The following is a 14,122-nucleotide window of genomic DNA, read 5'->3' as shown; positions in this document are numbered from 1 at the left end:
GATGTTCCATAAATTTGTATATAAGGCTCATTTCAGATTCCAATACATGTACAAGCTGTAATCTGTATTATTTCTCTTAACACACACTTGAGAGTTCATCAGTGATGGGAGAAATAATCGTAACAAATGCCTTTTTCATTGCTCAGAACCTGGGAGGGAGCAGCAGTATTTGGGTTGCCGGGAGCAGTGGTCGGGCTCCAGGCTGGGTTTCGGGGTGTGGGTGGCAAGGAAGGGGGGGCGGCTTGGGGTGGGGGAAGCCCTGGTCCCTCGGTGGGAATTACCCCGCTCCCTGTCCCTTTCCCAGCCCCGTCGCGGCAACATTTATTGCAACAGCAGGAAATTGCTTATTACTAAACTAGCTGGCAAGGGAGCGGAGCCGATGCTGTTCCACACTGGCACAGCAATTGCTTAGCTGCTGCTTTCCCTGCCTATCCTTGTTCCGCTCTTTCTTCTTCTTCCCCCTCTTTCTCTCCTCTCTCCCTCTCTCTCTCCTCTTCTTTTTTCATTTTGGCTTCTATTCAAATGTGGGTCAGGGGTGAGCGGCTCCCAACGTCACAAGCTTGCAAGATGGCGCTGGGAGGAAGGCTGTGAGATGAGGAACAGGCTGGTATAAACCGAGAGGACAGGAGAGGGAGAGGAGGAGAGGGAAAGGGGAAGAAAAGCTACTGCTCCAGATGCAATAAGAAGGTAACGCGGCGCGGGGCGCGGGTCCCGCGGGGCGGCCGGGCGCTGCCGGGCTCCGCGGTGCAGCCCAGCCCCGCTCCCCCGCTCTTTATTCGCAGCCCCGGTGCTTTGCCCATCTGCACGGGTCCGCTCGGGAGAGTCGCCGGGGTGGCGGGGGTATCCCCTTGTTCCCTGCCCCGCATCAGCCGTGCCCGGCACCGGCGGTACTTCCATTGAAAAAATCCCGAGATCGCTCCTCTCCCCGTGCCCCCCTCTGTCCGTGCCCCGGGCCCCCTGCCCTCGCTCTCCCGGCGCGCTGCCCCGTTGCTTTGGGGGCCGGGGCGTGCATCGCTGTGCCGGCCACCGTGCCTGTCTGGGGGTTGCAAATGCTGGTTATTTGGTTGAAGCGGCTGGAAACTTTCCCCCTCCTCCCGTGCCATTTGTGTGTGTGTGTGCGCGTGTGTGTGTGTGTGCATGGGTGCGCGCTGCCCCTTCCCCGCCGGCGGTGGGGTCGGGGCGGGGGGCCGCAGCTGCTGCCCGCCGGGGCCGGCCGGCGTGGGGCTGAGCGGCGGGGAGCGCAGGCAGCCCCGGAGCCGCCCGCTCCCCATCCCCACTCGCCCCTGCAAGTGAGCCGTATTTTATTTTATTTCATTTTTTCCCCGAAAGGAGAGAGCGGAGCCCCGGGGTGCCGGGGGGCGTGTTTGTGCCGGGGATCTGGCCGCATTGTGGAGGAGAGGGCAGGAAGGGGGCTCCCGGGACTTGCATCCCCTCCTTTTCGCCCGCGGTCCATCCGCCGGGCTGCGAGGCGACGAGCCAGGCCGGCATCCCCCAACCCCAGCGCCGGCCCCAGCCCCACAGAGCACCCCCTGCCCTACCGGGACCGCGGTGAACTTTTGCCCTGGCTCCCCCCTTCCCCGCCGCCCCCCTCGGTCGCTCGGGATCGCGGAGGGAAAGACCCGCCGGCTCCGCTCGCTCTGCCCGTCGCTGCGGGTCTCTGGCTTTTGTTACGTCCCCATCTCGGACGCAATGGACGGAGCAGGATCGCGCACCCTCCCAGACCCTGCCCGCCGGCTTTGTGCCCCGCAGGAAATGCGCGTTCCCCGGCCGCGCCGGCCAGCGCAGAGCTGTCCACCCCGTTTGAAAAAAAAATAAAAAATTAAATTGTACGTCCAGGCTGGCAGCATTGCTGCCGAGGCGCTCGGCATCGCAATTGAGGGAAGCGGGAGGGCTGGTGGCTGCCCGCGGCTGCCCGGTCCGGGTGCGCGGCGCCGCGGAGCCGGACCGGGCTCTGCATCCCCCGGCGCGCCGGTGCCGGTGCCAGCTCGGCGGCGGGGGGAGCCGGGCTTTTTGTGTTTTTTTTCTGGTTGCATTTAAAAGCAAAGCCAAGCCGGCGGGGGAGTGGGGGCGGGGGAGCAGCGTGCCGGCCCCCTGCGCGGTGCGCGGCCCGGGGAGCCCCGCGGTGCCCGCAGCGCCCAGCCCGCGCCCGGCCCCTTCGATACGGGGCGAGAGCCGGCGGGGAAGTCAATTATTGACTTCTGCTTGGCCGGGTCCCAGGTGGAAGTGGGCACGGCGGCGGCGGGCGGCTCTCGGGGCGCCCCCCGTTATCGGGGCCGCCAGCCGCGCTCCTCCCGGGGGATCCGCGCCCGCCGGACACCGCGCCCGGCCCCGCGGAGCGCGGATGTACACCCGGGGCCGGGCACTCGAAACTTTCTGCTGCCAAGTCCGCAGCCTCGGAGAACTCGGGTGGCCTCGGCGCTTCCGCTGGCGGGTAACTTGGCGTTAGTATCTGCGAGTGGGGCGGGGGTGTATACACCTTTACATAGAATTAATGAATTATCTATGGAACCAAGTGTTTTAGCAGACGGTTACCGAAATCACCCAGGATGTTACTCTGCTGTTAGAATAAATCTGAGAGAACAGCCAGAAACCAGTTAAGAGCATCAGAATTACATTCTGCTAATGAACTGTCCTTTGACCAAAACTGGTTTAAATTTGTTGCGGAATGCTGTTTATATTTGAATAGCTCCCATGTTTTTCCACAAATTAAAGGGGAAAACAATATGCAATAGTCACTTTCATTGGAAAATGTCAGAACTATGAGCAGATGTTTGCTGTGCCTGATAAATACAGTGTATAAACAACTAATATTTCAAGATGACTTATTACTATTTTTTATGACTCAGAACTATTGTAATATACTACAGTGACTCTGGAGAGAAAGCTGTAAATGACTCCTTAGGATTTCACAGCAAATCTACATGGGGAAAATGACATATGGAAAGAAAATTGACTTATTTCCACAACTGCAAGTGGCCTCCTTTTTGCGCCTTTTCATTAGCAATCTAATCCTAAAAGCATTAGGAGCAATTATTTGCAGTGGTGCCTGACATTCTAGGTCTAATTATTTAAATCAGTTTAACTTTTGATGGTTGACCCATTAGGTCAAATCTGTGTGCCCTTTGTTATATTTATTAAAAAAAAAAAAAAAAAGGAGGAGTGGGGGTGTCTTCAAACTTGCCACCTGCTACTGACATATCATTTTAGCTCTGGAGGAGATCAGCATTAAGAATAAGCAACCTCTTACATTTGTTACTTTCCATTCTAACACGGGAAAGGACACCCCCTGTAAGTGCCTTGTTCTCCGGTGTCTAAAATCCATTGCTTAATCACGACAGACTTGTGTGGCCACAGGATTGTAAGAAGAAGGAATGGGAGAATCCGAGGATGTGGCAGGTTTTCCCTATGTCATGCTTCCTAATCTACGTGAAATGCAGATGAGACGCACGTACATAAAAGGGATGATTTTTCAGTGTTTGGTGGAAAAGCTTCTTCCAAGGATCCGGGAGAGCTCTAAATCTTTAATACATAAAGAAATAGCTCACGTTAGTATTCACATACGTTGCTGGCGGAATGACTTATGGATGTGTAGATAGTAATAAGTATTGCAAGATGCTTGAAGCACTTGGTATCACGTGATGTGCTGTAGTGTCAGTGCTGAATTGTTTGGCAGAAGCCGATGTGTGACAAGGGGTGGGGAGAGAGAGGAGAGAAAGAGAAGATGAGAGGCCTGATTCCAGGAGGGTACATGTTCAGTTTATTTTGTTTAGTTGTTTAAAATAACTAGAACACAACCTAATGCTAAGCAGTTTGGCTGTGTTATGGATTTAAACTCTGTAAAACAGCCACCGCAGCCCAAAATTGGTGGTCACAGCATGAAATTGGAAGTTGTGAACAGCAGATCTTTCAGTGAGAGTTCCCATTTTCCAGCATCTTTACAGTCCATAGTAATTAAGAACTGTCAAACATAAACTGTATGTTGTACATTCCTTTGACCTTGCAGAAAATAGCACGTGGCTATTCTTTGAGCTCCTGCTGCCTCCTTTGATGATAGATGTAGGGAAATGGGGTAATGTTTGAAAACCGAGGTGCATTTGCCTTCATATCAGAACTCCTGTTTGTGCTGACTGCAGCATTTAACCTCTCATCCAGCCTGATGAACATATCGTGGGTTGACAGGCAGAGGTATTGGTAGGATGGGGTTGTCGTGTTTTCTCTACAGAAACCCAAGTTTCCCATCCCCAAACCAAATCTGACTGATAAAGTGTACGAATGAAACTGCAGCTTCTGACAACAGCTGGGGAAGAACGTTGCCACAAAGCAGCATTTCAGTGCTGCAGCAAATGTGGTGTTGGAGTGGGAGAAAGCAAAATCACATTTGTGACATAGCCATTATATTGGCTGTATTGTGACAGGCGAAGCTCAATGGGAAGGGACCATTTCAGCATCAGCGGACATGCCTTCCCTGCTGGGCTTGGAGAAAAATTAACAGGGCTCAGCTGTGGGATTGCAACAACTGAGCGTCGACCCAACCGTAAGCAGGAGAATATATTTTAAAAAATAAAGATGACTTCTCCTTTGGTTTGGTGATGATCACACTACCAGTGATTGAGCCACTAGGGCTGCTTAAATTGGTTTTTGTCTTGCTGTAGTATCAGGAGCAAGGACAATGCATTGCAATAGGGATTTCGCTCTGCTGTGCAGTAGCTCATTGGTGAAGAAACTGCATTTGGTTTGCTCAGGTGTCTTTTAATCAGCAGTGACAGTGTGCTTACTTCTCCCAAAAGCAGCAGAAACAATGTTAAAAAGATGTTCCTGAGAGTCCTATTTTCTTGTTCAGTTAGCATCTCCAGGTTCCAACAGGATGCCAGTTTTAAGCTGGGTTTCTTTCCTTGAAGTGTACGTGTATTGTGCTAGCTGTCCAAACTTGTAAGTTACTCACGCTTCTTGTTTGTAATTCCTGGAAAGAAAATTCACCCTCCAGTGCTGGCTCCCACAAAACAAGGAAGAAATGAAACAGTGAGGTTAATCCTGAATTTTAAGCTGGTACAAAATGAGTTGTTACAATAGCTGTAAAGGAGAAGACTACAACATTGCAATAGCTGTACCTGCTGTAAGTGACAGGTGGGAGAAATTTTGTTCTTTTTCATCTGTGTTTGGATGACGGCCCAGTGCTGGCCACAAACTGCAATCCAGGATTAATCCTCACATAGTGTTTTCTTTCTATATATCAGATTTCTCATTTTGTTAATAAGCACAGCCTAGCATGCACTTCAAGTCAGCTGTTCTGGAGTGGAAGCGACAGGGTTTTGCGTTATTTAAATGACGGCTCTCATGCTTTCCTGGAGCCCGTATTGTTTGACCAGGGCAGGGCGGAGGGTGATCCTTGTAATCACAAATCCTAAACAGGGATTCTGGTTACTGATTTTACTTAATGGAAAGGGCTGTGGAATGTACTTTATCCAGGATTACATCTGTATTATATCACATTTTCGGATGTGCACCCTGGGGATTTGAAGGGGCTAAAAAGTGATCTTTTAAACTGAAAACCTCAAGCAGGCGTTTGGAAATGGACCTGTTGTGGGAAGCTTCCTTCACTTGCTCTCTTTGTAACAGAAAAAAGACAAACTGCTGAGCTTGGCTGCAGAAAGTCAGAAGACACATGCACTGACAGCTAAGCTGGGAGGGTCTGAGCCTTCAGCTGGCAATAAGAATTGTTTAGAGAAGTGCAAGGAGTTAGTTTGTTGCTCAAAACTGTCATCAGGGAACTCTCGCAGTAAGAATAGCCCTGAAAACAGCGTGAACTTCTTACTTCTGTTGCTGAATGTTCTGAGAGATCTATGCAGGATCTAGGAACAATCCCCTCTTGATCTTCCAGCTGTAGATACTGGATGGAAAAACTTGCCAGTGTTGTCCTTGCCCAGGTTGTGGATGGGAGGTGGTAAGCATTTCATGTCAGTACACTGGCCTGAGGCATTCGCTGTCCTTCAGTCCCCTGGGTAAGGGAGAAGGGGATGGTTTTCCATAATATATCAGTTTGCTCTATCCACTCCCTTCCCCCACTGAACCAAACACTGTGCACGATAAAATTGTCTTCAAATCAGTCTTTTGCCATGGGTTTAAAGAGGGATACAAGATGGACTGACTGGGGAGAGGCCTCATGGTAAACAACCTGACTCTGCTCTTCATGTTGGGCTAGTCCCATTCATTCCTGGACTGGTTTAAGATGACACGGGTGTACAGCAGATTCCTTCCCCTAAATGTGTGCTCATTTCTTGTTGTATAAAGAACCATTCAGTGAGTGGATTCAGTTTTCCAGGAGTCACATAAAGGCACTGCCATGTAGGACTGCTCTTACTGCATTCCCATCTGCTGTCAAGATGCCACCAGCCAGTTTGACAGTTTGGAAATCTTTTCTCTTGTTCGATAAAGAACAGAATAGAGTAATTTGCGTTGCCAGTTTTAACTGAGAATTGAAATCAGCCGACAAGAAACCTTATTTTAAAGCTTGCTTGTTTGTCTATGTGGTAGTTACTCTCCAGCAGAAAGACTGGATTTCACTGGTTTGTACCTATTAAAATATGTTGATGCACAACTAAAAATAACTTTAAAGTAAATTTGATGTTATTTTCTCTTAAGCAGGGTTTAACACATTCAGGCTATGATCTAACATGCAAATCAAAACCAAAAGTAATTTACTGTGTTTTTGTTTCTGAGAAGTGACTCAAACGACTTCTTATATAGCATTAAATTTAATTTAATACTAAACCTGAATATTTTGAAGTGTTAAATAAAAATATTTAGAAAATACTTTCTTATCAAAATACTTGCTGATGACCTCCTGAGGTCCCTTCCTATGTGACTTATTCTGTGATTTTTATTCAGCTCCAATTTAAATGCAAAGCAAAGGAAGTGTTCTTAGAGCAAAAGGGAACAGATTATTTTTTAGTTATGTTGCTCTTTTTTGAGTTTGGAACTAGCAGATACTAGTCTCTAACACCTAGTTTTGATTTGGAGGGCAGTAGGCTTTCCTGTCCTTCTGCCTCTCCTCAAATCTCAATTGCTTTCTGCAGTCTGAAAGAACTGGTTATTGAACTAAAACTGAAAAAAACCAGCCTCTCTGTCCCTTTACAAGAGGCTCCTGATACGATGGTTTAGTGAACTGCTCAGAGTGGATGAAACAAGAAAGTAGTGGCTTTCTCTGTTTAGGGACTGATTTTCCTCAAAACTTTACTAGCAAACACATACAACTGAAGACTGACTTAAGACCATTTAAAAGAAGGTTTGAAATTATGCCAGTGTATAGTGAGACTTAAACTTGGGCTGTTTTTATTTCCCTACTCCTAGAAGGATGCTTTTTTATTCCTAGTTTCTGTTTACCTTTACAAAGTATCCAGAACAGTCCTCACGTGGAACTTTTTGCTTAAACTTCTCAAGTCCTTGAAAAAACTCTTTGTTCTTTTCTAGGCAGTTCGAATGTTCTTTGGTAATGTGATATTAGCGACATGATTATGCCCAGTCTTCAAATTAAAACATGGATGTCCTTCTAGGCAGAGAAAATATCTAACAAAGTTGTAGATGGCAGGGAATCCACTAAAAACTATAAATCTGTGTCCACATCTATGAAATGTACATATTCAGAACCATAGCACCAAAATGCTCAATAATGGGAATTTTGGCATGAGAGTGAGAGTCATAGTGTAATTCTTCAGATGTCAGCAGACTGATGTTTGGCTGAGTGTGTTTTAAAAGTCATGTAAATTACAACTTGAAAACTTTTACCCAGAAAACTTGGTTATAAGCACTTGCTTTTATGAATTGATGCAGTGGTTGAATGTTTGCCCACATTTAATTCTTCTGAGTAAGTTCGTGCTCTAAAGAACTCTGCTTCTATCCCTGATTTAATTTTTCCATGCTATGGTCATGAAGGAAATTAGGCAACTTCAGTTTTCTTCATCTTTAAAGTATGGAGAATACAATGTCCTTGGTTTGTCTTGTATATTTATCTTACAAATGCTCATCATATTTAAAAGTTTGCATAATGGGACCCTGACCTTAGCAACAGCCTGTAAATGCTGTCATCATACACATAATTCTAATAAAGCTTCAAAATGGTAAAGTTGCCAAAGGATTATGCAAAACCCACAGAGGGGAAAGGAGCCTCGAGAAGATTGCTCTCCAGTCCTTCAGAAATGCTACATTTCTTAGTCTCCACTGTACTTTATCAAACAAGGCTTTCAAAAGCGTAACAAAAATTGAAACGTGCCGGCTATAAAAATTATTCACTTTTTGCTACAGCACTGAAAGTATTAACGAGACTGTACTCCCCTGCAGCGAACACTGGGACTTTTTGGAAGGTCTGTTTTGCACTGAGAGTCTCTTCCTGGAAATAAAGAAATACCTCTAAATAATCCTTCTCAGGGTGTGCCGAGCAGCAGCTTGTATTTGTGTCTTCCCTCCCCGGGTTGTGTGGTGCAATGCCAGTGCTCAGCGTGACGCAACAGTCTTGGAAATTCTTGGAAAAGCACTTCCGTTTGCTCTAGGTAAAAATTGTGTTGGCAGCAAAACTGACTCTGCTGTTTACAAGCTGGCAGCATTCTGAAATGAGCTCCAAGAAAAGCAGTTTAATGTATGCGGTTCTGCGTATCCATCCAAGATGCAGAGGTGTTTGAGACTGTTGGCCTGTTATTATGGGTGGTGCCTTGGAGAAGGAATGTCTTGAGTACTTCCCCAAGTGTGGACCTCTTTTCAGTAGCTGCAGTCAGCTGGCTTATTCCAGTCAGGCTGGGTCTCCCAGTTTCTGGTTGCTGCTTGTAAGCGATGGGTTTAATTGCTGAATTGATATTCCTCAGCTCCTGAGCGAGGGAAAGAGTGACCTGAGTGTGGACAGAGGACCATCAGCTTCATTCTGACAGTCTCTATTTTGGTGCCTAAAACAAAGAGTTGAGTATGAGAATTTTCTTGCCACTGATTTATTGTTTGAATCGGGAAAAATCATTTAATCTGTCTGTACCTCTCTACCTCTGCCTGTGTAAGGCCAGGATATTTTGAAGATGGGCTGAATTTCCATTAGCATTTAATGAACAGTAAATAACAGTAGTAGTTCCCATTGTATAATATTTCACCCTGTTAATTGTGCAGGAGGATTTCAAGCTGAATGCTGTACTAATAATTCAATGTCTTTGTAAGTGGAACCAAAAGCAGAGAAAACTAGTATATTTGATAGAGCTGTAGTACTGGAAATTGTGCAGTTTTTTAAAAGCTGCATGGAGGTGTAACTAGCAACAAGGATAGTCATGGAAGAAAAAATATCTTAAGGGTCCTGCTGGAACAGTGATCACTGGAGTATGGAATTAAAATATCTGCCTGTCCAGAAAAGAGATCCCTTCCAGCCAAAGATCTCAAAATGCTTTCATAATTAGTAATCGGTGACTTACAGCTGTGTCTCTGGCATCTTCATGTAACCTTTTTTGAGATGTTTATATGACTTGCCGAAAGCTGCCCACGGGTTCTTCCCTAACAGAACAGAAGCCATGGCCACAGCCCAAAAAAACAGCTTCCTCTCCCAATATACACAAACAACTGATGAAGCACTTCAGCTTCTCTTTCACTTGTAGGAAATAAAATCGCCCTCTCCCTTCCAAATTTTGAGAGTTCTTATGAACAGGGACTTGGGCTACATGACACCAGCTGTACCATTTCAAAAGACTTATCAGTAGTTATCTTCTAATGCCCAGAGCATCTAATATCATATGCCAGAGGCCTGGGATGTGCCCCATCCAGTAACTGGTTGGACAAGAAAGGGGGAAAGGAGTCCAGGTGAGTCCAAGCGAGTTTCTCTGTGCATCGACTGCCATTATTCAGAACATTTGCCTATTTGTGCTTGCTTCCTCTGTGGTTACACATGGACTCATGCTACCTCTGTGTTTATCTAAAACAGCTTGGGTTGTACCTTCACCAAAACCTCAAAAACCTAAAGCACCCTCCCTAAACCTTCCTGGAGCAAAAGCAAAGCACATCCCCTTCTGAGGTGGAGGGGAAGCTTCTTCATTACAATGGCTTTGACCATCAAAAGTGATGAGTGGGAGGGTATCTGACAGCATTAGTGCTGTAGATTGACTGGCTGGGGTCACGTTTTTGTAAGTGAGAAGGTAGCAGCTGTCCTTTGAGGCATGCAGGACGCAGCATTTCAGGGGAACTTGCAGATTTTTTTTCCATAAGAACTGCTCCATGCTGTGCCATGCTGCTGTCCCACCCCTCCTCTTCTGTGCCTGGGAGGGGGGATGGGGCTGGGTGCCCATCAGGAATGCTGCTGATGGCATGGGGAAAACAAGTCTGCCTCTGCTAAACTTACACATTACTGGAGACTAACCAGTCGAGTTTGCTGCTTGAAATTTGTTTTAAGTTTCCAGTTTTTTAAATCTTCAGGGAAGGAAGGATGGCAGCATCTCAAGTGAAGTCAGTGTAATGCCAGGATGTGGGATTTCTGTAGTTCAGTGCCTGTCATACTGTTTTTTAAGAAAATACTTGAAATTAAAGAAGTGGAGAAGTAGTATGAACATGGTGGTTTTGCAGTAAAATAAAAAAAATGAACAGTGCAAACTGGTTGTTGGTCAGACCAGAGTCTTCAGGGAAAACTGTCTTTAATAGATGTCATTGTAAGGGTAATGCTGTACTTGGCACCAAAAATTAGATTTAATGCTATAAATGGAGATAAAGCACATTGCAGCAGACAATATACTCCCAGCCCATGTCCCTGGCTAAAGAGCTTGCAATGCAAGGCACAAATAGGTGCCATATAGATAACTGGCTGGGGGGGTCAGATTCTGCAAATGCTTACTCAGGCACTTTGCTTGAACCCGGTGTGACTGCTGGAGTAAGAGCTTGCACAATCCAGCCCTAGGAGTGGAGCTGGAGCCTTAGAGCTGTTGGGTAAAACAGAACTGCTTGGGGGGGTTTATTTATTTTCCAAGTGCCTGGTGAGGTGGGCTTTAAGTAGAAGCCCGCTTCCGACCCTGACTTGCACACCTGTTTATTTGCTGTAATCACGTGCAACCTAAAATTGCAAAACTCCTGTGGATACCCTAATGATGCCTTTGTAAAGTTTCCCTAGCAAAAATTCAACTGGATTTTAAAAGCACGTGCTTCTTTCAAAACTCTCAGCTCCTGCCAGCCTGGTGGGCTGAGAACATTTCGGAAAAGGTCAGAGGGCCACATCGAATGCTGTGGGTCCAATTTCCCAGGCTGATTTGTTGCCTGAACTCTTTGAAGGGAGCAGAGCACCTGCAAATCCCCTTCTGGGGATTCCCTTAAAATGTGGGGAAGCCTCCAACAGGTGTGTAGAGCTGGCATGGCCTTGGCCCAAGGTGGGGAGAGGTGTGGCTGGGACACGTCTGAACCTGCACTTGGGCTGGAGCAGGGAATCAAAGGGGCTGGAAGTGGTAGCTGTTCTCAGCTCCTCTCGCTCCCCTGAGCGCAGGGAAGGGGTGCTAACCTTCACCAGATGAATTCAGTAGGCTGTTCTCCGTGTTTCTGCAGCCTGGCAGGAGGTAGCAGCGGGCAAGGGAGTTGCAGCTGCTTGTCCCCCCCTCTGAGAGGCAGCGGGTTGGCTGCCGGGGCAGATGCTGACTAATTGTATCAGGAAAGAAGTGGGAGGTGATAGAGCTGATTCAGATCCCTGCTTTAAAAATCCCGAGCCTGGCTGAGTGAATGCCTGATTAATGTATTTTCTTCTCAGATTCATTTGCTTTGAGGTCACAGTTCAGAGGCTCAAGAGAAAACAGTAGAGACATGAGGAGTCTCGCTGGATGTGTGTCACACGCTCGCTGCCCAAGTGCTCTCTGTGTAAAAGGCTTTGACACAGGGAAGTCCCAAGTAGACTGTGGTACTGCTGTGTCAGAGAGGGCTGGCTTGTCTGCTTGGGTAGGGGTTTGAATCTTTCTTTTTCTCAGGAGGCAGTTCCCTGGCTGGTATTAAAAAGTTATTCCTTCCGATGGGTCATTGGATCTTCTTCATAAGACCTTCCTGGCTTATTTTAAACTTAATGTTAACAAAGCATTTCTTTTGCCTTCATTGAGAAGAGTGCAAGTACTTCATCTGAGTAGGGAAGAAAAGCACAATTATTCATATTAAGTCAGTCTCTACAGTGAATGACTGAACAAAAAAAGTCCAATTGGAAGAGTACATCAATTCTACTGAGGGCAACAACTTTTAAATTCTGTTCATCCCCAGAAGTCATAGAGAAAATATGTTTTCTTCATCCTGCTTCTTGTCAGAGGATTTGTCAGAAAGAAATATACCTCCTTCCAAATCTAGTTTTTAAAATGTATTTGCTCTTTAAGAACAAGTCGGCACAGTAATCCTGTTTCACGTTAACTGCTATGAAATATGGTTTTAACTTTTTAGCCCTACAGTGGCAGGAAATGGGATTTAAGATTTTTTTTTCCTTGAGTATAAAAGAGTTTGGGAGCAGGATTTAAAAAAAAAAAATCCTTACAATCCTCTCTCTGAGTCTATTTCCACAGATTACTCTTTCAATTCATTTCATTTGTCTATTATGCAATTTGGTGTATGCTTTTAACTGTGATAGTCTTTAAATGCAAGTTGACACTTTAGATCCCTGTGCTGGCTTCAACTCTTAGTCCATAATGTCTGCTTATTGCAATTTATCCTTTGGTTGTCTAACCTGTGGGATTCTTTGCTTCCTCCAGGGTCCTCAGTTGTGCACATACTTGCTTTTTCCAACCATTCCTACATATTTGCTGTATCACTGTAATCTCTTCATTCCCTGAGCTGTGTCTGTTCCTATCTGTTTTCTCTGTCTCTTTCCACACAAACTTTGCACCATGTTTTGGGCTGTCCTTCATCAGTATAACAGTAATTTCTTCACTCTGAGCTACTGCAGACCTTCGGAGAGTCACCAAATAGTTTCAGGTTACATCCATGCAAGTGTTGGTGTGGCATCTGTCTGTGCATGGAGACTCTCTTTAGAACAGGATCTGTGTTTCAAAACTCTCTGCAAACACCCTTCCAATTATAATACCTGAAGGCCACTTGGCAAAAATCTTTTTTTTTTTCCTGACTTGTATGAAACTGAAATCCCAGTAAATAAAGTATCACTGCAAAATGAAGAACATTCACTCTTAATTGCAGGAAAATCTGGCTGTTCTACTGAGAACGTCCTTCAGCTTCCCTTAGTATAGTTTTTAATATTTGATTAATTCTTTGGGAGCAGAAGAATCATATGATAAAGTTTTAAGGAATATTCCAAAAGAGACAAACTTGAATGTGTTGCTGCTTTGTCTTGCCAGATACCAGTGGTTAGATTGAAGTTTTTGATTGTACAGTTCCCACTTATTCTTGACATCAAACCTCCAGCTTATGTCAAAGTCTTGCTTTCCAGAACGGCATGTCCTTACATCTAGGGGAAACTTGTGACTGATGAAAGCTTTGATATCAACTGCTCTCAAACCCCATTGAAATCAGTAAGTTGAGGGTGCTGATTGCTAAAAGATGCAATTTGCAGATCAGATCCCTCCTGCAGTTGGGTCAGAGAGCCTTGGAGAGAAGCAGTAGACTGTCTCAATCCCTGCAACGGACAGTCCTCAGCCTTCTCATTAAATTGTTCATTATTTGCTCTACACATATATGCACTCCTTCTCTATTTTAAATATAGGTGAATAGTACTAGACATGAGTGCTTCTGTGTGCAATAACTGAACTCAGTTACTCTTGACATTCAGTTGCAACAGGAAAAAATGGGGTTTGGTACTTAGCAGAGGCCAACTCATCAAGTTTTTCTATTGCAAAAATGCTTGGTCTGAATTTCTTAGAGTGTGTCTGTAATGGTCCAGGGACATGACAGCACACGTGGAGCACATGAAGGGGAAGACACAGGACATGAATTTTTCTGCAGGTTTTAACAAAGCCAGAATCTTCCATGCCCTCTCTGCTCTGCCACACAGAACAAAAGCCCTGGGGGGGTTGTTTCTAAAGTCATTTGAGAGCTGCCAGCACAAAATGAAAGCCCCAAGGGTTTCTCCAGTCATTGAAGGGGCATCCACCACCTATAAATGTGAAAATGCAACTGAGCTGCACTTTGAAAGTGAGAGGGCAGTGGCCTG

At 45.9% G+C, this 14,122-nt stretch overlaps 1 protein-coding gene across 1 annotated transcript in view; it reads left to right on the top strand.

The window, feature by feature from the left end:
* The first annotated feature begins 270 nt into the window (after positions 1 to 270).
* HIC2 (HIC ZBTB transcriptional repressor 2) overlaps positions 271 to 14,122 on the top strand; it is a 72,856-nt gene continuing 59,004 nt past the window's right edge. Inside the window, exon 1 of the mRNA XM_064674825.1 lies at positions 271 to 687. The gene's annotated coding sequence lies outside the window, so the exon portion shown is untranslated. The remainder of the gene's footprint in view (positions 688 to 14,122) is intronic.

The sequence above is a fragment of the Pseudopipra pipra genome, chromosome 18 (assembly GCF_036250125.1).
Source record: "Pseudopipra pipra isolate bDixPip1 chromosome 18, bDixPip1.hap1, whole genome shotgun sequence".
In the NCBI taxonomy this organism is placed as follows: domain Eukaryota; kingdom Metazoa; phylum Chordata; class Aves; order Passeriformes; family Pipridae; genus Pseudopipra; species Pseudopipra pipra.
Note: the sequence above shows the minus strand (reverse complement) of the source record. Positions and strands in the feature narration are given on the sequence as shown.